At 44.2% G+C, this 26,674-nt stretch overlaps 1 long non-coding RNA gene across 1 annotated transcript in view; it reads right to left on the reverse strand.

The window, feature by feature from the left end:
* LOC117884253 overlaps positions 1 to 26,674 on the reverse strand; it is an 86,106-nt gene that overhangs the window by 6,845 nt on the left and 52,587 nt on the right. The window lies entirely within an intron of this gene.

A 26,674-nucleotide genomic window follows, 5' to 3' on the forward strand; every position in this document is an offset into this window, starting at 1 on the left:
CTGGGTAACCGCAGGAAGGGGCATCAAACCAGATGGCAGAGCTAATTCCCCAGATGAGCCACAAGAAGGTACCACTGAGTGGTGAGTAGCCCAGATGCCATGACACCTGCCAATAAATAGTCTGTCTAGTATACAGTTAGATGTATGTATTCTTACTATAGATTATTTGCCTAGAGGGTCCTAGAAGTCCAGTTGTGCCAGGCACTGTACAGACAGTCCCCACTCTGAAGAGTTTGCAATCTAGATGGGCAAAGCAGATGAAAGGTGGGAAAAAGGAACTAGTATTGCCTCAGTTTCTCAGATAGGGAACCGAGAGGCACAGAGGTTCAACGATGTGGCCGATTTCACCCATGGTGTTGATGGCAGAGCTGGGCAATGAGCCCGGTTCTCCTGAGTCCCAGTTCAGTGCCTGAACTACAAGGAGCATTGCCAGCAGATCGAGGGAAGTGATTATTCCCCTCTGTTTGGCACTGGTGAGGCCACATCTGGAGTATTGCAACCAGTTTTGGACCCCCCACTACAGAAAGGATGTGGACAAATTGGAGAGAGTCCAGTGGAGGGCAATGAAAATGATCAGGGGGCTGGGGCACGTGACTTATGAGGAGAGGCGGAGGGAACTGGGCTTGTTTAGTCTGTAGAAGAGAAAAGTGAGGGGGGGATTTGGTAGCAGCCTTCAACTACCTGAAGGGGGGTTCCAAAGGGGATGGAGTTCGGTTGTTCTCAGTGGTGGCAGGTTACAGAACAAGGAGCAATGGTCTCAAGTTGCAGTGGGGGAGGTCTAGGTTGGATATTAGGAAACACTATTTCATTAGGAGGGTGGTGAAGCACTGGAATGGGTTACCTAGGGAGGTGGTGGAATCTCCATTCCTAAAGGTTTTTAAGGCCTGGCTTGACAAAGCCCTGGCTAAGATGATTTAGTGAGTGTTGGTCCTGCTTTGAGCAGGGGGTTGGACTAGATGATCGCCTGAGGTCTCTTCCAACCCTAATCCTCTATGATTCTATGACTCTTTCCAGTTCTTTTATTTTGTGATTTTTTTTTCTTTCCACTTGTGTAATAATTTGCCAATCAAATCTGCTCCTGTTTAAGGCGATTTGGCTGCTATTATATGTTATAATTGGGACTGTCATTGACCGTTACCTAAGAGACAAAACTTAATTAGTTGATGGGAGTAAAAGCTTTTGAACATGGAAATTGCTAAACGGGGTTTGTTAATTATAATTATTGAACTAAAATATGACCTTGGAAGTGGCAGAGTCAGGGTGACTCATAACTCAGGCATGGGGGAGGTTGTGATCTCCCTCCCTAAGGGATTTGCCCTAGTCATTTAAGATGGGTTACAGCTTGAGTGCTCCCTTTAACTTAGCCGCTGTCCAGACACACAACCCCATCACTCTTGTTGTTGTGGCAAGTGCACAAGTTAGCAAGTCCGGGAGCATGGGGCAGGCCTCAACTGGGCTTTCCTCAGAGTTGCTTATTCAACCTGTCTCTAGGGTGAATGCAGGCTAGCACTGTGGCACAACAGTCTAGGGCTGAGTCTTTCAATGCCTTCCCACAATCCTCTGGGACCTCCCTGCCTCATGTCTTTTTCTTGCCATCTATCTATTCCCTGTGTACTGAGCAGAAGTCACTACCACTGCGAACAGGCCTGCTCAGTGATTTGTTCCCCCAGCTGTCCAATGGCTCCCAGTAGCAGCAACTGTGCTCATCACTGGTTCAGAGCTCCAATGTTCAAGTCATTGTCTCAGCCTACTGCCGGCCATCCAGAGGCCAGTACAGGAGGATTCACCTGGCATTAGAAACAGCAGCCACTGTCTCCACTTCTCCAGCTTTGCATGCAGCTCACACACTCTACTTGAGAAGAGTCAAGTGGTGGCCACTGCCAAAATACCACAGCCTTTTGTGACCCGCTTTGTCTTCCTCTCCCCAAAATGAGTTGCACTAATGCCAACATCAGGTACGAGTCATTGCTCTGAGTAGGCTCCATGCCCCACTGCCAGTTGGAATGTAGGCTGCAGGCAGAAATCAGGAGCGTGGCTACCTGGAACAGGTTTAATTGTGTGAGTTACCTGCTTTGCACCATTTCCACCCACAAGCCCCAAAAGGGACAAACAAGTTCTCCTGCAGTACCCAGTGAGAGCTGTCACAGAGTGGTGCAGCTGACCCTGTGCATTAGGGGATGTGCCCCCAGAAGTCTTGGCACCACCCATGACTGAGTAGGCCACTATGTGGCTGTAGGTCATTACAGAAAACCCCTCCCACCACTTGACTCTTCCCCTGAAGGAGAGTGACCATCCTACAGAGTAAGTTATCCCAGGCTAGCAATTTGAAGTTGAAACATTTTAGTGTATTCTATAGTGTGGGAATAGCCTAATAGTGACAGAGAGATGCTAGCAAGGATTATTTGGGATACAGGGAAAATTAATTTAAAAAATACTAGGAAGAGTTACAGGCCCCAAATGGAACAACATATTCACACACCGCTGGATTCTGCTAACATTTAAAACATAGTCTAGAACATATTTGAAGTTTTTGGATTGGGCCTCTTTTGCATTTTAATTGATCTGTAGTTTAAGGTGGTAATTCATTTTTTAAATATATTTTTCAGTGTTTGTGTGGTGTCTCCTGAGACGTGTGGCAAAAGATGGGGGTCACCCAATGAGCAAACTTAGTTTTATTTTGCAGCTCTCAGAAAGTCCTTATTTTTACTTTGATTTTTTTTCATGGTGAAGGCCCAGATTTTTGTGAGAGATTGCCAGAATAGTAAGGACAAAGGACTTCATCACCTTCAGATAATTGAAACAACTCTATGGTAAGCATCAGACCTCGTAAACCCAAGTCCGAAGATAATAAATATGGGTTTGCTTAAGTGTTCAGTGTTGGCCTAATTTTGCTCCCATTTAAGTCAATTGTAAAATTCCCATTGACTTCAATAGGAGCAGAACAGGACAACTCTGTGCGCTGTTGAAAATCCCACCCTAACTCTTAACAAAAACCCTCTTCTGGACATGTTGCTCACACTCAGGTCCTGCCAGGCCTTTTTGCAGTTGACAAGCAGCATCTGCAGTCACACTTGCGAAACTAAACTTACAAGGCATGTAAGCCGTCATGCTTCAAGGCAGAACCTGATCACCAGCAGGTGACAGCAAGAAACTTTCCCTCTTGTGTAATGCACAATTAGGTGCATTATGGGTGTTTTATGCCTTCCTTTCCGCAGCATCTGGCATTGGTCACTGTCGGAGACAGGATACTGGACTAGATGAAATATTGGTCTGTTCCAGTGTTGCAATTCCTATGTTCCTGTCTCCCTGGTGGGCTAGCATCCTGTGATATCCTTCCAGCTGGTAATATGCCCAGGACAAAGTTTTAGCACCATCAGCCTCCCGAGCTGCCTGCGGCCTCAATGTAGTATTACCAAAATAAAGCTGTTTGAATGCAACAAGTGTTTGGGAATGTGCTGTGTCGCTCTGTGAGGGTGCCAGAGTGTACGAGAAATGGGGAGGGGATTTTTCAGAACTTTGCAAGCATGGATCCCACCCTCATGCTTCTCAGGGAAACACAAATGAACATTGAAACCGTGTAAGACATGTTTACATTTAGGGTGACCAGACAGCAAATGTGAAAAATCGGGACAGGGAGTGGGGGGTAATAGGAGCCTATATAAGAAAAAGACCCAAAAATCAGGACTGTCCCTATAAAATCGGGACATCTGGTCACCCTATTTACATTAACCATCCAAATTTACATTAACTTCAGAAAAACTCTAGGGATTCATTTCCCTTGGTACAAATGCTGCTGTTGTTATCCCTTAACTCACCACCCAGTACACTTCGTGCAAGAGCTAGAGGCAGAAGCCAAACACAATAGGAATCAGAGTAAAACTTGTCCCTGGGGTTGTTTGATTTCATTTTTAATCAGATGGCTTCAATTTCTCAGGTTAGTTTCAGAGACTGCCCTTGTTCTCTGCACCACACCAGACACACAAAGGGTTTCAGGCCATTCATTCATGGTGCAGGTTCCCTACAGTCTACAGCAAGAATGTTTACTCTAGTTCCGGTTAGCTGCCAATCAGAGCATTAGCCAATTGCTGGCTATGTCCTTATAGGGAGGTTATGTGTTTTGCGGGCTAAAATGAGCATATATTTTCAGTCAGGCAAGTCAGCAAACTCCCGATCTTATTTACACCTGACAGAATTTGAGAATGTTCTGGTACGACAAATTAAGTCTTGGGGCTCTAGTCCTTACCCCAAAGAGCTGTGGGTTGGTGGGAAGGGGGAAAGCAGAGTTTCTTGAATATTTAGCATTTGTTAAGCACAAGCACTTTAGTGTGGTGGGTGTGTTAATAAGAAAAATGATGAGGGCAGTTTTATTAGTGCATATAGGCCCTGGAAATAGCTTATAGATTCTTTCACTGACTTCTTTGAGATTCTCTCCTGATTTATGAGGGTAGAGTAAAATATGTATCATTTGGCAACGAGATGTCTATGTGGGGGGCTGTGATAACAGTCTAAAAATATTTCAAGGGTGTAAGCACTGAAATGAAGGGGGATTGTTAAGTGAAGCACAAGGATGAATAATGAAGAGACACAGGAGGAGAGTTAGAAAAAGAAAATGTAGCCTATCAGGGAAAATGTCACATTGGTAGATCGATTAGGCTGTTGACTGGTCCCCTAAGGGAAATAGTGGAAGTGAGATATTTAAAAATAGATGGGGGCAAAGAACTAGAAAATGTGCACTCAGAAACAATCCTGCACTAGTCATGGTTCAGCTGTATTCTTTTCTTCCCTTTCTAATGTCTGTGATTCTCTTCCCCCAATCTATTTCTCCCCTCTAATCCCTGATATTTGTAGGAATTGCCATACTTGATCAGACATGTGGTCTATCTAGCCCAGTATCTCTCTCCCCCTTTTCCCTGTCTGTCTTCTCCTTGTTCTCTGTGCTTCCTTTAGCCGTTTCTCTCCCTGCTACTTGTTGCTCCATGGTTATCCCCCTTCTACACTGTCCCGTTTCCTTGGTTCACTCTTCCCCTCCAATTCTTTTGACCTTTACCAGTTTCCTGTTGTGTAGCATTGCTGGGTTCCTGTGTGATAGCACCATTAACAGCAGTACTTTGCTTTAAGATGTATGGTGAAAAATGCTCTTTGCAAAAGAGGGTAAGTGTCATTATCCCTATTTTGACACATGGGGAAACTGAGGCAAAGGGATTTGCGCAAAATCACAAAAGCAGGTCAGTGGCAGAGCGGTGGGATGGAATTACTCAGTTCACCTGAGTCCCAGGCCAATGCCTCCTCCACTGGACTATGCTGCTTGTACTACTGTGACCCATCTGAGTTGCACCTCACTCCTGAAGCACATGGGAAGAGTGAGGAGTGTGTTATCATGAGAGAACTCCCCATGTATTGGACAGAGCAAGGGAAGAGTGTTGTCATGTTTCAGGACATTAAAAGGTAGCAGTTACGGACTTGGAGAAATGACAGGTGTGGGGAACCTGGAGATCTTTCCTCATTCCTCCCATACCCCCCATAATAAATGCATAAGCTGTTGTTCCCATTTCTTTTAACAAATAAACAAGGCAGCTGTAGCCTTATTTACCAAGTAAGGAAATCTGTATAAAACATTCCCCAGATTTGAAGTAATCGTGTTTTTCAAGAGACTATATTTTTTTTTAAAAAATTGGCACATAGTGTCTTCTCCTAAGTCCAGGAAGGCACACACATTTATTTCCCAGTAGCAGCACACTGCGTACTGACTGTAACTAGGTGAGAATACTAAACAGACCCAGTTTCCCTACTGGCTTCTAAAAAACAGGGATAAATTCCTCTGCAGAGAAAAGACAGATGGCGTGGGCATTGCTAAAAACCTGGCTTCCCTGTCTCAGAAAACTATGCAAATCCAAAAGCTCAGCGCATGGACAATTATTAATGAATTATTAGTATTATTGAGATGTTGTCATTCTTTGCTAGTAGTACAGAGGGCTGGCAGAAATCTTATCCATTTTGGGAGGTACAGTATTTCTACGGAGATAGCAACCTATCCTCCATCTGATGAATAATGCACTCTTTCTCCTGCCGGCTGGGGGAGTCAGGACATTGTTGGGGGTGGTGGGGATACAGACGAATGAGTTGAGAGTGGTGGCTGGTGACTGGGAGCTAGCCTATTGCACAGGGGTAATTCATAAAGAGAGTTACACAGTCTCTGCAAGGTAAGAATAGACTGTGTTGTCTACAGAGAAATCAAAAGCTTCCATTCGGGGTTTGGAAATCAAACCATTGCAAGGACACATCTAACAACAATGAAGAGTAGCAATGGTTCTCATTTTATTTCACTAACTGTACATCTGGATGGCACCTTGCATGGCACAGGGTGCCAATGAGCCTTATAGATAGATGGGGCCTGATTCTGCACCTTGTGGTGTCATTCACCCCCGTACAAAGCGAGGGGAAAGACCTTGCTGATTTTTCTCTGATGAAGAGCGATTGACATGTTCCACCCCAGCTACCAAATGAGAATACTCTGAAGTCTGACCAGTACTAAGTCCCAATCCTCCATTCTCTCAGAAGAATTGCTCAGGATACGCCAGAAGGGAGGGGGCAAAGGTGGCTTTAAGCCACGTTTGTGTCCCCTGACCCAGGGGCCATTTGATCCAAGGCCTGTCTCCTTGCCCAAATTAGAGCAGCTGGAGATTGCTGTAACTTGTGCAATCAATGGCAGCCAGGATCAGAGGAGTACAGGAATGCCCCGACCATGACCCTTTCCCCCAGCCATGACCTCTGAGCCAGCCACAGGAAGGACGGTAGATAGGACCCATCATGGTGGCTCTGTACCCAATATGGTTTCCCCTAGCCTCCTAAGCTGGGAGAGTGGAATCTGGCCCACAGAGTTTCACACGCACTTTGTAGTGGTGTAAACAAGTTACACACAGGGTGCCGGGCAATGGAGAATCAGGCCCAGTGTACAGAGTGAAATGTGTCTTTGATGATTCACAGGAATAGCAAAAATTGGCTGTCCAGTGGAGTTGGATCTTTAATTAAAAGGGTGAATGAAAGGCTTTAAAGTGGATGGGATGCTTTAAAGTGATTGCTGTGTATCTATAATAGTTGCCCCTTATTGCAGGTTTCATGTGTATTATAGGCTGGCTTAGTAGCACCACCTATTATTAAAGTTGTCTGACACTTCCTATTATAAGACCCTGTTTTCAGTTGCTTATAACTTTGCCTATCTACCACCATTTGGACTGAATTTTTCTGTGCCATGTGTCTGCCTCAGGTTGAATTAACTCTGGAAAATTTCAGCTGAAATGATTGTCATTTCCAAGAATGAAGCTAGGAAAAATACATAGCATGTGTCCATGTTAAAAAAGTCCTGGTGATATTTTTCTTTGAAAAGCTCTAATGCCCTCGTGCTTTGGATCAAGGTCTTGAAATTTGGTAGGGAAGTGGCATTCTTTTAGGGAGGTGCCTTTTGCCATCATTATGAAAACCTGCCTAAATTTGGCCAAGTTATAAGCCTTTGGAAAATTGCAGTTCACACATGCTCAGTAGAGACTTGCTATTGCCTATTGGCAAAAATCATCAAAGGTTCCAATCACACTGGGCATGCTCCAGCCCAGGACAGGCAGAACTTTCCCTGTGATTGTAGCCCTGGACTTCTGCAGGCCATGCTACGTCCAGGCCCCTGAACTGAGTGTGGGGAGCCTGTCTCTCCTGTGCGCTCAATAAGCTCCCTGCTGGGCTCAGCCAGTCTGGAGGAGAAGGAAGCTGTCTGATTCAATTGCAAAGGGGACAATAGCTGGACTCGTTGGGGACAGGGGAGAGTAGATTGGGATAAGGAGCCTGGGAATGAGAGGGGAGCAGAAACTGAGACTGGAGGCAAGGTCAGCCTTAAATACATTTGTGACAGAGTGCTGAGAGATGGAACCTGAGCCAGCACTCTGGTCACTATTAGTTAGGTTCCCCTGGAGAAGGCCTAATTGGTCAAGGGTGGGCTTGATTACTAGGCCAGACTGGGATTAGGAAATGAATGAGTTCATTAGCTCATCAACAGGTGAGTGGTTTAAAAAGAGTATGGGAAGGAAGTGCTTGTGGAGAGTGTGTGCACAAGAGTGATCATACGTGTGTGTGAGAGACCCTGAGAAGGCTAGGAGAGCTGACAAGGGGAGTTCTCTAACACAGACACATCCCCACACAACACCCCCCTCCGACACACACACACACAGAGAGGAGGAGGGGCTGGAAAGCTGGAAAACAGGGCAAAGGTATGGATGCATTGATATGTATTGGTGGAGGGACTGAGGGACTGTAAATAAAGTACATGCTGTTGTTTATAAGCAAGATCTCAGAGTGGTCTGCATTTGTGGAACATTTGTCTCAAAATAAATGACCTCTACTCTCTGTAAATCATCTCTGTTTTCTGAGGTCTTCATTTGAGAAGTCTTACACAGCGGTTATTCTGCAGAGTGAGTCTAGGGGCTTGTCTACATTAGGGATTTTTGCATTGGAACAATGGAAGTTTGCAATTTGCAATGCAGCAACATTATTGCAACCCTCTCCCCCGACCCAGTGTAGATGTGCTGCGCTAGTGCAAGCCCCGCTTAACACCAGTGCAGCATGACTGTGGTGGAGGTCTGACGCAGTGTAGCTAGATTAGTGTGGATACTGGAGTAGCCATGTATTTGTATCCACGGTAATGTAGAGAAGGCCTAGGGCTTTGTAGGACCAATAGAAAAGCAATTTCCAAAGCCTAGGGCCTTCCTGGGAGCATTCTGCTTCCAGTCCTCTGCAAATCTTCTTCTTAGCGTATATGCAATGTGCCTCAGGTGGCACATGACCAGGATTCATCACCAAATCTGATCTGCTGGTTGGATCATTAGCTTCCCCGGCCTGGGCCGGGTACTGATGAGGAGTGCGACATGGATACTGGTCCCTGCCCCCCTCTGCCAATGCAATTGCAATTGCAATGATTGTACATACCAATGGATGTTTGCAAAGGTTTGTTTTACTCATGTGCCCAATTGTTTAAACTGTAGCCTTTCCAGTCAATGGGACGTATAGGGCGGGAGACTGACCGAGCAGTGATAGTTCCAGATAAATTATCTAAGAGGCTTTCCCTGACATTTACTAACTAAACACTCTTTATTATCATAAGTGTGAACCAAACATTCCTTTGATCGTTCTGGAAATTGTATTGTGATTTCTTCCTTTAATTGTTTTTTTACAAGCTTTAGGTGTGCGTTAGTCCTGAGATGATATTTTGTAATGTAAAGCAAACGCTGAAGGTTATCTGCAGCTCCCAGGATTCTTTTCACAAGTTCAGCTTCTAATGCTGGAGGCTTCTTTCCAGACAAAACAAGGCTATGTCAGGGTTTTTTATCTAAGGGATCTTAAACATGGTGTGTTTCAATAGCCTGTGGGCAAGAGACCTCACCCACTCAGTGCTGTGCTTAACTCAGGGCTGGATCTGCTGACATTCTTGGAGACTGTTGCTCCATTCCTATCCTTTACAGCATCAAAACATTGGCACCTAGTATCAGGGGGTAGCCGTGTTAGTCTGTATCTTCAAAAACAACAAGGAGTCTGGTGGCACCTTAAAGACTAACAGATTTATTTGGGCATAAGCTTTCGTGGGTAAAAACCTCACTTCTTCAGATGCATAGAGTGAAAGTTACAGATGCAGGCATTATATACTGACACATGGAGAGCAGGGAGTTACTTCGCAAGTGGAGAACCAGTGTTGACAGGGCCAATTCAATCAGGGTGGATGTAGTCCACTCCCAATAATAGATGAGGAGGTGTCAATTCCAGGAGAGGAAAAGCTGCTTCTGTAATGAACCAGCCACTCCCAGTCCCTATTCACCTAGGTCACTTGCTCCCTCCCTGCCTTTGTATAGGCACTTTCAGTTACTGTTATGCCTCGCTTTTGTACAATGTGACCACTTCATCACGTGGCGTCGTCGTTTTCTTAATTCTTCCCGTTGGTGCTCTGGAAACATTTCCTTAGTCACCTAGGGAAAACCCTTTGTAGTCACATTCTCATGGGGAATTTTCTGGGACGGATTTTCAGGAGTGGGCTCTGATTTCACACTTGGAGTTTTGCAGTGATGAGCAACTGGGCCTGGAAGCCTTGATGTTCCAAGGGTCTCATTTGGGCTTCTGATTTTGTGTCTGCACATAATTTCATAAGAACGGCCATACTGGGTCAGATCAAAAGTCCATCTAGCCCAGTATCCTGTCTTTCAACAGTGGCCAGTGCCAGCTGCTCCAAAGAGAATGAACAGAACAGGTTATCATCAAGTGATCCATCCCCTGTCACTCATTCTCAGCTTATTCCAAGCAGACGTGTATGTAACGTTTCAAAATGCAGATTCCATCCTTTGAAAATACAGGATTATTTATGATCTCAGTCAGTATAAACATACAGCACACACATTCCATGTGTTACAGGTAAGGCTTACTTTGTTGTAACACTTCTATTGGTTCCAACATGAAAAAATCCTTTACTACCTAGGGACCAAGACTTTTGGTGTCACCAGTTTGATTTTTAGATCATAAACTTATTTGTGTAATGACTGATACTTCAAATTAACAATTTAAAAATGACAGGATCTTTTATGCAATTAATCCTGATATATATATTGTTGGACCTAAATTCAGTGGCACTAAATATTGTAGTAACTGGTACAACCTCAGAGGGACTATCCACATTGATCTGTGGGTTCCTATACTAGAAACTTGAGGTCCCAAGCTGATCATATGTGAATATCCTCCATTCTTTTCTCATCCTGGTAGGTCAATGACTGTTAGTGTTTGCCTGTCTCCATACTGGTATTGATTCCTTTGACCCAGCTCCATGTGACATCTCAGCACTTCCATCAGAATCAGCAGCAATGTGGGAATCATTTGTAATAGTGAGACAATAAGCCACAGCTTCTGGGTTTAGTGAGCTGGTTATTATAAATTGGTTGCTCTTCAGATGTTGTTCCCTAGTGTTAACAGGCACAGCTTTTATTCTGACCTTGAAGATTAAGGAACTGAATCTGTATGTCACCATCTGAACTGTCAGAATAATTATGTTCCTTGTAAAAACTGGGTGTGATGCTGACAGACCAAGTTCCAGATCTGGCCAAGGCCTAGGCATCAGCTGGGAACTGATAAACTCACAGCTGGAAGCCAGGTCAATTGACCTGTGTATTAGTAGAAATCAAAATGATTGTTAAATACGTAAGAATGTAAGTAGAATCTCAATTATGAACACCAGAGTTACAAACTGACCAGTCAACCACACACCTCATTTGGAACCAGAAGTACACAATCGGGCAGCCGCAGAGACAAACAAAAACAACAACAAAAAACAAGTATAGTACTGTACTGAGTTAAACATAAATTACTAAAAAAAAAAGTTTTAAGGAAGGTAAGGAAACTTTCTGTGCTTGTTTCATTAAAATTAAGGTGGCTAAAAGTAGCAATTTTCTTCTGCACAGTAAAGTTTCAAAGCTGTATTAAGTCAATGTTCAGTTGTAAATGTTTGAAAGAACAACCATAACGTTTTGTTCAGAGTTACGAACAACTGCATTCCCAAGGTGTTCGTAACTCTGTGGTTCTACTGTATTTGGTGTTTAAACTTCATGAAAACGAATGGGATGCTGCATGTATTGTTTTCACTTATCTGTGTCCTGTTAGAATATAATAGGAAACCTTTACATTGTATAACCCCCCTGTAACTAAATAACACACCAAACAAGAAAGAAGCCTTGTGTAATGCAAGTGAAGAACTTTAACAGGAAAATGCTAATTCTTGTGCATTTTAAAGCAAGTGGTCATTGTATGTGATGATAGGAGATCAAAGACTCTAAATGCATTCCTCTCTCTGTTACCAAAGAAAGAGCCCATGTGGGTAGCTTAACTGTCAGCTTGTTTTCTGTGAGACGAAGCTATAAATATGGACACAAGGAAAAGTTCATCATCTCTGGACAGTCTGGATTCTAGGAGGACAGAATAACTGAACAAGAAGATGTAGATCCCCCGAGTTATGCTGGGTAGCCCTAAAAGACTTTTGGAAACTGGCAGATTACTACATCTCTGCTACCTTTTAAAATTATAGACTGTGACTCACCTGCAAATATATTTTTACCTGCTCTAACCTCTCAATATCTCTCATTCCTTTTTCTTAGCTAATAAACCTTTAGTTAGTTCACCGCAGAATTGGCTAACAGCATTATCTTTGCTGTGAGCTGTAGGATGCAAATCGATCTGGGTGAGTGACTGGTCTTGTGGGACTGGGAGCAATCTGAATATTTAGTGGGTTTTTATTGGTGTAAGTGACCATTTATCACATAGAACTCTTTTCAATTAGATTTCTGGTCTTCAGGGAGAGTTCTCAACATTCCTAGTAGTGTTCTATTATATCGTTCAACTTGGGTTTGTTCTTGACCTTGCAATCTGGTTTTCAAATTTGCCATGTTGGTCATGATGAATTTGTTTAGGGAATCTGAACTTCAAAACAAAATAACTTAAATTTGTCAGCTGTGGTTTCTCCAGATTTTCTCCTTGTCAGATAAGCTTGTGCAAACTCGCTAAACTGGTCCATAACAACCAGGATATATTCTTACCCCCACTGCTTTTCTCAAGATGAAGAAAATCAGTTGAGACTGGCTCTGCAGTATTGATAGGATGTAATGAGGCTTTGATATGTTGGCTTGGTCTCCTCCATTTCAGGCATTGACAGATCTGAGTTACAGAGTGCTGAAAATCCTCCTTTAAATGTGGCCAATAGAAACAGTTTCTAGTAAGATGAATAACTCAGTCAGCACCTAGGTGATCCAAGTTTTTATGTAACTTTGCACAGACCAGTTTCAGATACTAGCAGCTGATTGTGAGTAGTGTTTTTGCAACCATCCTTATCAAGCTACAGTGTTCCCCCTCACACCATTAAACAGAAACCTGGTTTGGCCTGCAGCTTTTCCTTACTGGTGGCCTGGATCTGCTAGCTTTTGCTTCAAGAATTGCTTTCATTCTTGGGTCAGCTTCCTGTGCTTGACATAGATCTTCCTGAGAGATGGGTCTAGATGCTGAACATTCACTTGTTAGCTCATCTCCTCCCAATACAGCAGCATCCATAGTGACAGTGGTTATCCAGGATATAAGCCCCTCCTCTTGGTCTGGTCCTGATTTTAATACAGTATTTACAGCATCCATAGACATTTCCTCCATACACTGTTCCATGAATTTACCTATATCAAGTGACGTACAGGACAAAATATCAGCATCAACATTAGATTTTCCAGTTTGGTATTGGATATTGAAATTAAAGTAGGCCAATTCAGCTACTCACCACAGTCCAGGGGCATTCACTCTGGCTGATGCAAGTACGTATGTCAATGGGTTATTATCTATATAAACAGTGAAGGATATCACGTAATATAAATAATACTGAAATAGCTCTATAATTGCCCATTTCATAGCCAGAAACTCCTGTTTCCCAGAATGCAAATTGTCTTTTTCTGCAGGAGAAAGGGTCCTAGAGCTGTAGCCTATCACTAGTAACTTGACCTCCTGTCACTGATACAACCCAGCTCCCAATCCATCAGAAGTCGCATCTGTATGTAAAAGGAATGTCAGGGAGAAATCTGGATAGGCTATTACTAGGAGTTGCACTAGAATCAGGGCCGGTGCAAGAAAGTTTCGCACCCTAGGCTTCCACCACTTGCACCCCCCCCAACCCCGCGGCAGCTCCCCACCCCCTTCCGCCCTGAGACCCCGCCCCCCACAGCAGCTCTCCCCCCTCTGGGGAGCCATGCGGCAGCTCCTCACCCCAGCTCACCTCTGCTCTGCTCCCGCTCTAATTCTCCTCCCCTCCCAGGCTTGCGGCACCAAACAGCTGATTGGCACCACAAGCCTGGGATGCGGGAGAAGTGGAGCGGTGACCACATGCTCGGGAAGGGGGCATAGCAGAGATGAGCAGGGGTGGGGAGCTGCCGCACAGCTCCCTGGGCAGGGGGGGTGGGGAGCTGCCATGGGGGGGGTGCCCCAGGGCGGAGGGGGGGGAGCTGCCGCAGGGCTCCCCAGCCCAGCTCACCTCTGCTACGCCCTCTCCCCGAGCACGCCGCTCCCGCCGGCAATGACAATAATTGCATGGAGTGGCCGCTGCACTGGGAGAGGGAGTCTGAGCCGCACGTGTTAGTGCGCCACTGGCAGCCCAGCCCAGGAACGCTGTAAAAAAAAATTGGGCGCACTGCTTTTTGGCGCCCCCCAAATCTTGGCACCCTAGGCAACCACCTAGTTTGCCTTAATGGTAGCACTGGCCCAACTATAATATCGAGCATCTTTTCTAATATTTTCTGACGTTCCTCGGTTCATATGATTGGCTGGCTAGGAGGCACTTGACCCATCCCATTCTTTCTCTGCTTTCTACAAGGCCCCTTCTCCCCACAGATGCCTTATTGTTGCGAGGTGGAAAAGACAACAGTATACAAAGGCCTTGCTGCTTTTGAGAAGTCCTTAATGTACTGGCGATAATCATTTAGCAAGCCCAATACCTTCGGCAACTCGCTCACATTGCAAAGTTTTTTCTCTTTCAATGTCTGTACTGCAAGGCTGTCAGCTGGATCCATTTTATAACCTTCAGCTGTTATAATCAGCCAGATATCAGACCTTGCTTTTAAATAAATCACATTTTGCAGCCTTTCAGTTTGATGCTATATTTTCTGAATTGCTGAAGGACTTCCCTAACATGCTCAACGTTTTCCTCAAAAGTTCTTCTATAACCAGGGTATTATCCAAATATAGGACACAACTGTTATCTCTCAGACCCTCAAACAATTCTTCCATATACCTCTGGAAGGTGGCAGAAACATTCATAAGCCCAAGTGGAATACAAATCTATTCATACAAATCCCATGTGTAATGAAGGTGGTGAGGAGTCAACTCCTAGTGAACCCTGGATGGTAGGCCTTGCCTTGGTCTAGAACCAAGAAGCATGACTTCCCACCAGAGCCATCTAATACATCCTGTATAGGGGAAGGGGTTGATAATCTGGCACCATCTTTTGATTCAGCACTCAATAGTCAATATGGAGCCGCCTTCTGCATGCAGACAACAAGAGAAGTGAAGGAAGAGCTGGACCTAGTGACCCATCCATGGTTGAGTAGGCTTGCCAACACCTCTTCACCTCCTGGTAGAGGCAGCAGGTTGGGCATCAGGGAGCTCTATGTGCATTTCTAAACTTTGAACTTGGCCTATTTCCTGAGCATCCTTTGCAAAAAACCCTAACTCCTTTCGTAGCATGTGTTGGATGGCCTCCTGCTGCTCCTTACTAAGAGGATGCAGGTTAACTGGTGATATCCATCTGAAGGTGTTACAAGGAGGTGAATTCCCAGAGGAATGTTTTGACCTGGTATCATTACCACTTGGAACAGTGTCACATTCAACTCTCTTCACTTTGACGCTGTCCTGGTTCAGGGCTAGGCCTGGTACTGGCAATGGAATTACTGCTTGGATCATTTTGAGACATCCCAACGCTGTGTGCTGGTGGAGTGTAATATCACGTTGGATTGAATTGCTGATGGGAATGCTGACCCCTGTGGAATTCTGAGTGGGGGGTCTCCTTAACCTATAACTCTTCCAGCCACTGACCCTGAATGCCTGGCTCAAAAATGGCCGGTACTCCAGCAGAAAGCCAATTTATATGTGTTCAACCTTTCAAGTGTGTCATGTCCCCTTTTTTAGTTATGACTCCACATTTCCCTACTTGTACCATACCAAGGTCCCCACACTTTGAAGCCTTTAGAAAGTGTACACACATTCATTTTTTGCCTGCTGAACATGGAGAAAGGCAGTTGACAAATTACTATGGAGGGCATGGGGTACTGTGGCCTCTGATCATTCCTGACAATACTGTTTAACAACCTCTTCAATAACATTATATCCAATAATAGGACTCTCCATCTCAGGAGTTGTGACCAGCATGGGGACTGTTAGTACTTTCCTGCCATTTAACAGCTGAAGCTGTATTTCAACCCACGCATCATATGGAATAGGGGTGCCATTAGCAGTTGTGAGCCTCAGGCTTTCATCTCTCTCAAGCAACATCATGAGTTCCCTTACTGATACATTAGGAAGGTTCTCCTTCACCCACTGGCAAGGCACTATGCATGCTTGTTTACCATGTCCCACAAAATTGCTACTTAATTCCTTTCAAAGCACATCGAACAGTACCTTTTGCCCCACTATGTTAATTAACTTATCATACTGCTTTGATGTCAATGAACAATTACCTACTATTCCTTTACTATTATAATTGTACTCATGGTCACAAGTACATCTATACAAGAGTTTAACATTTCTAGTTCTGCTAGCCCCATGGGTTTCTCAATTTCTTGTTTATTGTTGGCAACTGTCTGTCTTTGGGACTTCTGGGGTTGTTGGTCATTCGAGGTCTCTTTGGAGTGATTGGGTGTAATTTCCCTTCCTGTCCACTCTTAGGGGTCTCCTCATGAAACAACATCCAGACTGATAGTGCTCTTCATTCCCCCACCAAAAACAAGTGTTGCAAGTGTCACAGCTCAAGACACTTGCATCTGTGTTGCCCCTCCAAGGTCCGGCAAGGGCACCCACTCTAGACTCAAGGCTCCTCAGCTGTCACCTTTCTTAGGTGGAGACCTGCATCTCTCTCCCTCCTGACTTGGGTATTTCTAGGCTGCACAGTTCCCTGACTATACTGTGATATCCCCAGCAAAAAACAAACTTAATTCAATAAGGTTTGCCAGGATTTTGCAGGAAATTGCATTACTGCAATATGTATCATATTGCTTTTGTCCTCTTTCTGGTGATTGGGTCACAGCTTCACCTCTAAGGAGCTCTCTGTGGAATGGATTGTAGTGGTCTCCTTCTATCATGATGGGGGACCCTCAGAACCTCTTTGATAGCAGCAATCTCCATTTTTAGTTCTTTAATTGCCACTAAACTTGTCTGCCGATCTCCAGTCTCATCCATCAGATTGGTTCCATGTAAGGATATTTTTTCTTATGCTTCCTCGTCAATCTCTGGCTCACCAACAGCAGAGGCCTATTACACAACATTAAGTTCTGCAGCTTTTCTTCATGCCCCTCTTGCTGCTTTGTGCTGTTTTTCTCTTTCCCCAAGCATTTACAATGGTGAGTCTCTCCAATAAAGCCTCCTCTGTAACTGAACTATCTTGGAGATAGGGTAACATCACAGACCGAATGTCATCACTCTGTAGCCCAGTGGAGACCAAATGGAGGAACATATCTTGCATCAAGAGTGGATCATACTTCAGAGTAGAATCAGCTTCCTGTGATGCAAACAGTACTTTCTGTAGCAAATCCAAGGCACGTACCAGGAAATCCTGAGGTATTTCTTTGGGACCCTGGACTGCACTGGTAAAATTATAATAGAGTTCAGTTGCATCATTCTCTTCATAATAGGATCTGAAAAGTCTCCTCCGCTTTGGTAATGCCACGGTGCTATTTCTTTCCCTGTAGCTCTGAAGACTCCTTCCAGGGCATATTGCTTTAACAACTGCCTCCATTACTTCAGGTTCTGAATAGCCCTTTTGTAGCCCTGTTTCTATCTGATGGACCAGTCTTGACAAACTCAGTCCATCCTTCTGATTCAAACCTCCAGTCTGTCTTGTCACTTTGAAATCCTTCTTGAGCAGAGGTGCACATTGCAGAGCTTGTACTGCTGCCATTGCTCTCATTGGGATTGCAGTCTCTCCTATTTTCTTCCCCAGTGGTGTATTGGTTATCTGCTCCATCCTGTCCCTTAGGTCCAGCAACAGAGACATGCCCTGATCTTCCATCCTAGTAACATCCTCGCTGTCTTAAGTGCTTATTAGCATACCTAATTAGAGCTAATGGGTCTTTTCTTTAACTCTGCTTTGACTCTTTCCTGAAACGTTTAAGTAATCACAAATAATAAGGAGATTGTCACTCTGTAGCTGGTAAAACTGCCCTTCTAGCTGGATGTGTAGATTTTCCAGCCTACCATCAGCCATCTTTGTTTGCTGTGCTTAGTCTAGCCCCAGCAACACTCTCAGTTGCAGCAGCTAGCTGTATTGCTTTGTAAGGCCTGCTCTTTGGAAGGGTTGTTTTCCACCTTCAGAAATCAGCAGCTAACAACCCCTCCTGGCTGGCTTATCAAATCTAGCACACTTTAAAACATGGATTCTGTCCTTCAAAAACACAGGATTCATTGTTATCTCAGTTAGTGTAAAAGTACTGCACACACCTGTAACACAGAGCAGAAACTGAGGGATCTGTGCAAAAAACAGAGCTCCAAACAAATTGTTCACCCCCATACCACAGCAACCCCAGACAACAGAAGCTTAAAGTGTGTAAAAATCACCACCTCTGAGGAACAGAGTGGGGAGTTGTCCAAAAAGTTCAGCCACTGTGCACTCCCTTTTGTGTATGTCTTACTTGGATTTAGCTCTTCAGTGGGAGTTGTGGTTGCTCAAGATCTCCCAGAGGAGGGTAACAAAGCTGATCAAGGGTATGGAACAGATTCCATACCAGGAGAGACTAAAAAGATTAGGGCTGTTCAGCTTAGAAAAGAGATGACTAAGAAGGGGAGGATATGATAGAGGTCTATAAAACCATAAATGGTGTGGGAAACATGCATAGAGAAGTGTTATTTACCCTTTCATGCAATACAAAAAACAGAGGTCACCCAAGGAAATTAACAGGCAACAGGTTTAACACAAACAAAAGGAAGTACTTTTTCATGTAACACACAACTAAACTGTGGAACGCATTGCCAGGGGACGGTGTGATGGCCGGACGTATAATTGGTTTTAAAAAAAAAAGAAGTGGATAAGTTCACAGAGGATAGGTCCATCAATGGCTATTAGCCAAGATGGTCAAGGATGCAAATCCATGCTCAGAGAGACCCTAAACCTCTGACTACCAGAAGAGCTCTGTGTAAACTCAAAAGCTTGTCTCTCTCACCAACAGAAGTTGGTCCAATAAAAGACATTACCTCACCCACCCTGGATCTCTAATATCCTGGTACCAACACGGCTACAACACTGCATAGAATCTGGGAGTGGAAGACAGGGGTGGATCACTCCATAATTGCCCCATTTTGTACACTACTCCTGAAGCTCTCATATGGGCCACTATTGGAGACAGGATATTGGGCAAGATGGATCAGGGTCTGACCCAGGGTGGCAGCTCTTACGTTCTTAAGTATGTTCTAAGACCTCTGAAAACTCAGGTCACTCATTTAGGTACCTAAAGGTGGATTTATTTTCCTAATTTCCGGCACCTAAGTTTGAAAAATGGCCTTATACCTTATTCCTCATACAAATCAGATACTAGTGCTTAGATATCTAGATCTGTAAATACAATATTGTTTCTGCCATTGTATTTAATCACAATGTGGGCACTTAATTGGAAGTCCACTTGAGGCTCTTTTCCCAGTTGCTTTCATCTTTCTCTCGGTAATCAACCAATCTTTTCCATGAGACTTGAAAAACTGAGGTTTAGTCTGCTTTGTATGTATACTTGTGACCTTAAGAGCATCCCAAAGTCAGAAGGCAAGGGGCTCACTGGTATCAAGTAGTGAGTGTCCTCTGGCCTGATCAGTTCAGTGTATCCCAATTCACTTATGTCATAATCTGTATTTAAAAGATGTCATGTAAGGTATCATCAGAAAACCAATAACACACCGATCATTAATATTCCTGTGTGATGTATGTATGGTAAATACCCGACGGACTGTACAAATGTGAAGGAAATATGGGACTATAATATATTTGAACCAGAGAAGTCTGGGGAATAAATAAACAGGCTTTTTCCCAGACAAAGGAAAAGCCAACGCCTCCAGCCAGCTGCAATCACAGACAATTGGCAATCAGAGTCAAGTTGCCATTCATTGGCATATTGGAGGCTGCAGGGACAGATCAAAAATTTGCATTGTAGAAAGCACCAGCAAGGAAGAAACCAGTATGGAATCTTCTCCACTAGACTCCATGGTGCCTCTGCTCACAGCGGGGACAATCAAGTTTAAGAAAGGTACATTTCAAAAGTTCACAGGACTATAAGAGGGGTAAAGAACCCCACATTCTTTCACCTAAGAAGACTTGTAGCATTCTGTACTTTGTGGGAGATCCTGACCAAGAAGGTGGGCATCCATCTTGCTGAAAGGAGGTGGGGTAAGAATCTTGCCTTGAACCAAGAGTATACTTTTAAGTCTTAGTCACTAGCAAGCATTATTCCCTTTTATTTGCTTGCAACCATTTATCCCTTACACATGAACTCACTTAAAACCTCTCAGTTTGTTAATAAACTTCTTTTACTTCTATTCTAAATCAATCCACTGCTGTGTTTGACTTGAAGTGATTATAAACTCCAGTTAAAGCAACAAGCTGCTGTGAGTTTGTCTCTTTAAAGGAGCAACAGACCTTAGTATGCCTCTGACTTTTCCAGGAGAGGGCTGGACATTTCAGGGCAGATGGTTTTGGGGAAATTTGGGACTGGGGTGTTTCTTGGGGTCACATGGCTAGTAGTAACTGTGATGTTGCACCCCATAATGCTTTATAGAAATATGCTTATGAGTGTAAATATGACATAACTGGAATATGTTTTATGCTAGATATGCCATGTAACATATCTTTGCAAAGGTTATGTTCTTCCGCATGTATTCATCCTATTTGTATGCATGTATCATTTTTGTATTCGAAATTATTAATATTGGCTGTGTACTTGTTTGCTTTTAAGTAGCCTCAGTGAAGCATTTGGTCAGCTTCTTGAGAAAAGACTATTCTCAGTAAGTGCCCAATCAAGAAACACTTAAGCTGACAATAGACCTTGACAGACACCAATCCACATCTGAGCTTTCCTGGGAACATCCTGTAGAAAACGGAGTCATGCATGGACATGTGACTTGCCCATGTGACTCCAAAACTCCATTTTGTAGCTGGTTCTACACGGGGGATAGGCGGGTTTCCACCCACAAGAGAGAAACTATATAAACCCCTGGATACCCCTCCATTTTGTCTTCAGCTGGGTCAAGAGATAGTCTCTCCACCCCCAAAAGATACCCAAAAGAAACTGGAACAAAGGACAGTAACCACAGGGATGTGAGTGATTGCTGGACCCAGACTAGAAGGGGGCTAGTCTGTAAAAGAAGTTTACTGGAACATCTCTGAGGGTGAGATTTCATCTGTAATCACTTTATCACTGTATTATGCTTAGACTTGGTGTGTCTTATTTTATTTTGCATGGTAATTCACTTTGTTCTGTCTGTTATTACTTGGAACCACTTAAATCCTACTTTTTGTATTTAATAAATCACTTTTTACTTATTAATTAACCCAGAGCATGTATTAATACCTGGGGTGGGGGGGGGGCAAACAGTTGTGCATATCTCTCTATCAGTGTTATAGAAAGCGAACAATTTATGAGTTTATCCTGTATAAGCTATATACAGGGTAAAACAGATTTATTTGGGGTTTGGATCCCACTGGGAGCTGGGCATCTGAGTGTTGGAGACAGGAACACGTCTTACGCTGTTTTCAGTTAAGCCTGCAGCTTTTGGGGGATGTGGTTCAGACCTGGGTCTGAAGTCCCAAGCTGCCAGGGGAAATGGGCTTAGAGGTAGTCTCAGCACATCAGGTGGCAAGTCCCAAGGGGGTTTCTATGATCCAATCCATCACAGTAACCAAGGCTGATGAAGACTATGGCATAACAAGCAGGCTGCCCAAGTCAGAATTGCTGAACCCGGGATGCTCGCACACACATTCTCAGTGCTTGCTTGTGTGCTGCCGATGAACATCCAGACAGCACTACAGCAGCAGTGCAGTTTAAGGTACTCGGGGTTACAGGACAAGTGGTGATGCAACCTCTCACTGGTCTGAACTGCACCCCAGAACGTGACAACGTTAAAGAGCCACTGATACTTTTCATGAGTCTTAAGGCTTGGGCTGGGGTCCCTGGCCAAATATTCCTTTCCTTCCATTGTTGTGCAGTATTCAGTGCTGCTCTCACCCCCAAAGCTGGTTGCATTCCAGTGGTGCTTGACTATGGGCCGAGATTTAACTAAGGGCATTAGGCACCCAATGTTAATTACATTCCAGTGGAATTTGGCTGCCTTGTGCACTTATGCATCTCAGCCACAGTGCAGTTTGAGATCTTTAAGGATCTGATATATTATCATGTTATTATTTGTACTGTGACCCCCTTTCCTGCACATTTCTCAAGTTACATCTGGGCCTCCTCTGTCAGGATTTTATATGGCAGTTGTGACTGTACTCAAAAGAGGGGTCCATTTCCCACAGCATTTCCAAGGAGGTCCATGAGATTCAACACAATGGTTTACAGGGGCAGAAATCCGGAGTTAGGAAGTAAGAGCAGGTTCACAATCCCTTTCTTTTGGCAACTGCCGCTGACCCCCTGCTACCCACTTAGGAGTCACAACTCACATGTTGAGATCTGTGCCCCAAGCAAAATAGAATTAAAAATAAAAATCCTGCTTTTTCAGCTGCAGCTGGGTGTCTTGTTCCTGTCATTAATTATAAATTGCAGTCCAGCCCCTTTTATAATCCCCATGCGTGACTGGCTGGGATCCCATAGGACTTCTTGCTGGCATCAGAAATACGATGCTCAGGGCTGCCAAGGTTCCTGAATAGACAGTAAGTGGCAGGAGATTCATCTTTCCTGGGCGGGGCACCTCGAAAACATCTACCTCAAGAAGATGTGGGGTGGCGGGGGAGAGGGAAGATTGTTGATCACTTCTAGGGATGGGGCATGGTGTGTGAGAGTCGGGAGAAAGAGAGACCCTGGTACTCCTTTCTGTACCCCACTACAGCATGCTAGGCAATAGCTCCAAGGACAACTCGCCAGGGAACTCCCTATTAAACACGTGATGGGGCAGGGATCTGTGCAGTTCGCGCGGGAAATGAATGACAGATGGTCATGTCTCAGCAAGGAAACCTGGCAGGCTGGTGCGGTATAAGGACACAGTGCAAGGATGAGTCCCAGCCCTCAGTGTTTTCTGTCTACAGGGCTGCACTGCAAATAGAAAGCACCATCCCTATGGCGCTGCGCTTGAGAGGCGAGGAATTCATTTTTGCTACTGTGAGGTGCATTTTGGAGGCTGGACCCGCCCCCCCATTTTAAGGCAATACTTCCTGCACAATGAGAAGTGATCTGTAGCCAGGGTATTTTTATATAAGATGGACAACATTTTCAAATGTGGATGCCATCAATTAGGCTTCTAAGTCCATATTTAAGCACCTAAGCAAAAAAACCTGCTGATTTTTAAAAAGGCAGACAGTCCCAGTGAGATGTACTGGTAGAGAACAAGGGGGAGGAGAAGGCATGAATAGAGGAACTGGGTAGGGGCATGTTCGGATTGGCAAGCAATCAGTAGGGATGTGTGTGAGCCCAGACTGGGAACAGAGGGGATATTACAGGTCAGGAATGCTGTACCTGGGGAGTTACAGCACCCTGTGAGCAGACTCAAGCTTACAAAAGTAAGGGTAGGGTCAAGTCAGGTCTGAAGGGGCGTTGGCAGAGTAGTGGTGCAGGGAACTAGCCTGTAACTCCCATCTGCACTATGCCTGTCTCAAGTCAGGGCTGGCGGTGCTTTGCTTTTATGAGCAATACATTCATTCAGAAGTTAGCTAAGAAAAGTGCTCCAGTGTGGTTATGCGGGAGGAGTGAGGGAACAGAGACGAGCAGTGATTTCAGACAAAAAAAAGAGAAGGAAGAAAATAGGGGTAGGTCTACCCTGCAGGTAGGTGTGATTCCCAGCGCAGGCAGGCAGATTTGCACTAACACAGCTCAAGCGAGAGCTCCAAATAAAGCAGTGTAGACACTGAGGCACGGGCAGAGGCTCGTGCTACCATGGGAGTCCACGCACCCCAGATCCCAGCTTGGGCGGCTAGACTGAGCTGCCTCCTGTGCCTGTGTCACATTGCTATTTTTAGCTCGCTATCTTGATGTGAGCTAGCGTGAGTCTGTCTACCTGCGCTGGGAATCACACCTGCCCACTGCAGAGTAGACATACCCCCAAAGGCTTGATTTTTAAAGATGGAGCCGCACAACTGCACATACAGATTTGCGCACACCCAGCATCTGCACATAAATACCCTGTGGACAGAAATTAAATAACTGGGGACACAGTCAGTTAGGAACCTAACTGATTTTTTGCACGCACAAACAGCTGATTTGCACACATACATCAGATATTTCCATACAGACCAGTACACACATTATTTATTGCATTTCACTCACTTTGAAAATCTGACCCTGCATTCTCTTGGACATTTAATATTCCTTCTATGTCTCTACAAAAAGTATATTGGTAAATGTGCGGTGCAGACATTGTGGGGAATAAAGCTGGTCAAAAAAGGCTGAGAATGTAAATAATTTTAGTTGCTTTAAAAAAAAAATCAAACATTTTCCAGTTTTTCAATATAAAAGAACCTGCCCTAATGAAAAAATATTTGTTTTGTTTTTTGTTCTTTTCCCCAGGCCTTTTCCTTGCCCCCATGTTTTCAGTGGAAAAAGGAACAAAACAAAACAAAACAAAACAAAACAAAAAAACAGGCGGGAGGGGAAGGGGAGGATCATAGAATCATAGAAATGTAGAGCAGGAAGGGACCTCAGGAAGTCATTACATCTAGCCCCATGTATTGAGGCAGGACCAAGTAAACCTAGACCATCCCTGACAGTGGTTTGGCCAATCTGTTCTTAAAAACCTCCAGTGATGGGTATTCCACAACCTCCCTTGGTAACCTGTTCCAGTGCTTAACTAGCTTTATAGTTAGAAAGTTTCTCCTAATATCTAACCTAGATCTCTCTTGCTGCAGATTAAGCCAATTACTTCTTGTGCTGCCATCAGTGGACATGGAGAACAACTGATCCCTATCCTCTTTATAACAGCCATTAACATATTTGACAATTATCTGGTCCCCCGTCAATCTTCTTTTCTCAAGTTTAAACCTGTATTCATAGGTCAGGTTTAACCTTTTTTAATCTGTATTCATAGGTCAGTTTTCTAAACCTGTCATTTTTGTTGCTGTCATCTGAACTCTGTCCAATTTGTTCACATCTTCCCTAAAGTCAGGGGAAGGGTAGAAAAAAAAAAGTGGGGGACAGATTGGAGTGGGGAGGGGGGGGAGTGAAAAATGAAACACTTTCCAATTTTCTTTTTTCCATCAAAATTTTTTTTAAAAGCCCCAAAGTTGTCTACAAAATTTTATTTCCCCAAAAGTCTTTATTTTTCAAAAAATAAATAAAATATTGTGAATGAAAAATTCAACTAGCTGTAACAGGCGGGTGGGGTGTTGATGATTTCTTGCTTGGAAGCCTGTACTCATCTATTAACATAAATGGAAATTCCATGCAGTCACTGAGGGCCCACACGTTTGCTTTGGTTGAGCTAGCGTGCTAAAAATAGCAGTGTAGCTGTGCATGGCACAATGGGCTAGCCAATGGTACTGAGGGGGGCTATGTAATCCTGGCCTGCTCCGTTCCAGCTGTGTACAGTGTGTACAGTCCCGGTGTAGGTTTTAGCACTCATTTCAAAGTGAACTAGGACAGACAAGTTGTACCTACATGATAGACTCTAATAAGGCCCCAATCTTGCAAAGCTGTCAAGCACATGTGTAACTTTAAGCATTGACTTCAATGAGACAACTTACCTGTTTAAAGTGAGGCACATGGTTGAGTGCTTTGCAAAATTGGGACTTAAGAATGGGCTCTGTGACAGGTTGCCCCCCCTTTAAGATGCCACCTGATGTACTGGGATACCACTGAGCCCACGTGTTCCGCCAGCATGGGCATCCTTTAACCCTGTCTTCCTGAGCCAAGCTTTTAAGCCTCCTCCTGCACACACACAGGCAGGGCCACACCCAACTGCAGAATGACACAGACTCTGAGACCAGCTCTGGGAAGACTCAGCTAAAGGGACTTGCCCCAGCACTCAGGTGCCCACCTCCCTTGACAAGCAGACCCAAAGGTATGTTATGAAATCCGCCTCCTCCCTCAATGTGGAGGAAGGTATGCACAGCTTCTTGCCCCCCCCCTTATGAATTGCACAAACTGGGTTTTATTATAAACAAGAAATAAGTTTATTAACAATAAAAGGTAGATTTTAAGTGCTTAAAGAGCTAGCAAACAGAACAAAGCAGATTACTAAGCAAATAAAACAAACCACACAAACTAAGCTTGATTCACTAAAGAAACAGGTTAAAAAATGTAATTTCTCACCCTAAATGTTGAATTTAGGCTGGATGCAGGGTTTCTGTAACTCAGAGTTCCAGTTATTTCTTCTTGCAGACTGGACCGCTGTCTCAGTCTGGACTCTCCCCTGCCTTTCATTTCAAGTTAGTTACTTTGTCCCTTCAGGTACTTTCAGCAGTCCTTCTTCTTGGGTAGACAATGGAGGAGAGTCCCATTTGCCTTCCTCCCCACCCTTAAATAAGATTTACATAAAGTGGGAATCCTTTGTTTCCCAAACTTGACCCCCCTTCCCTTTTAGTGGAAAGTTACAAGAAGTTCAAGATAATGTTTAGTATCAGATGACAAGATCACCTGACCTAGTAGTGTTACAGTTATGTCCCAGGATGCCTCTCAGGAGGTAGAGAGATTAGTATCTTCACAGTCTTGTTTTTCCTTCCTAATAGCCCATCAAATGTGATGGCCTGTCATCT

Source organism: Trachemys scripta, chromosome 1 (assembly GCF_013100865.1).
Source record: "Trachemys scripta elegans isolate TJP31775 chromosome 1, CAS_Tse_1.0, whole genome shotgun sequence".
In the NCBI taxonomy this organism is placed as follows: domain Eukaryota; kingdom Metazoa; phylum Chordata; order Testudines; family Emydidae; genus Trachemys; species Trachemys scripta.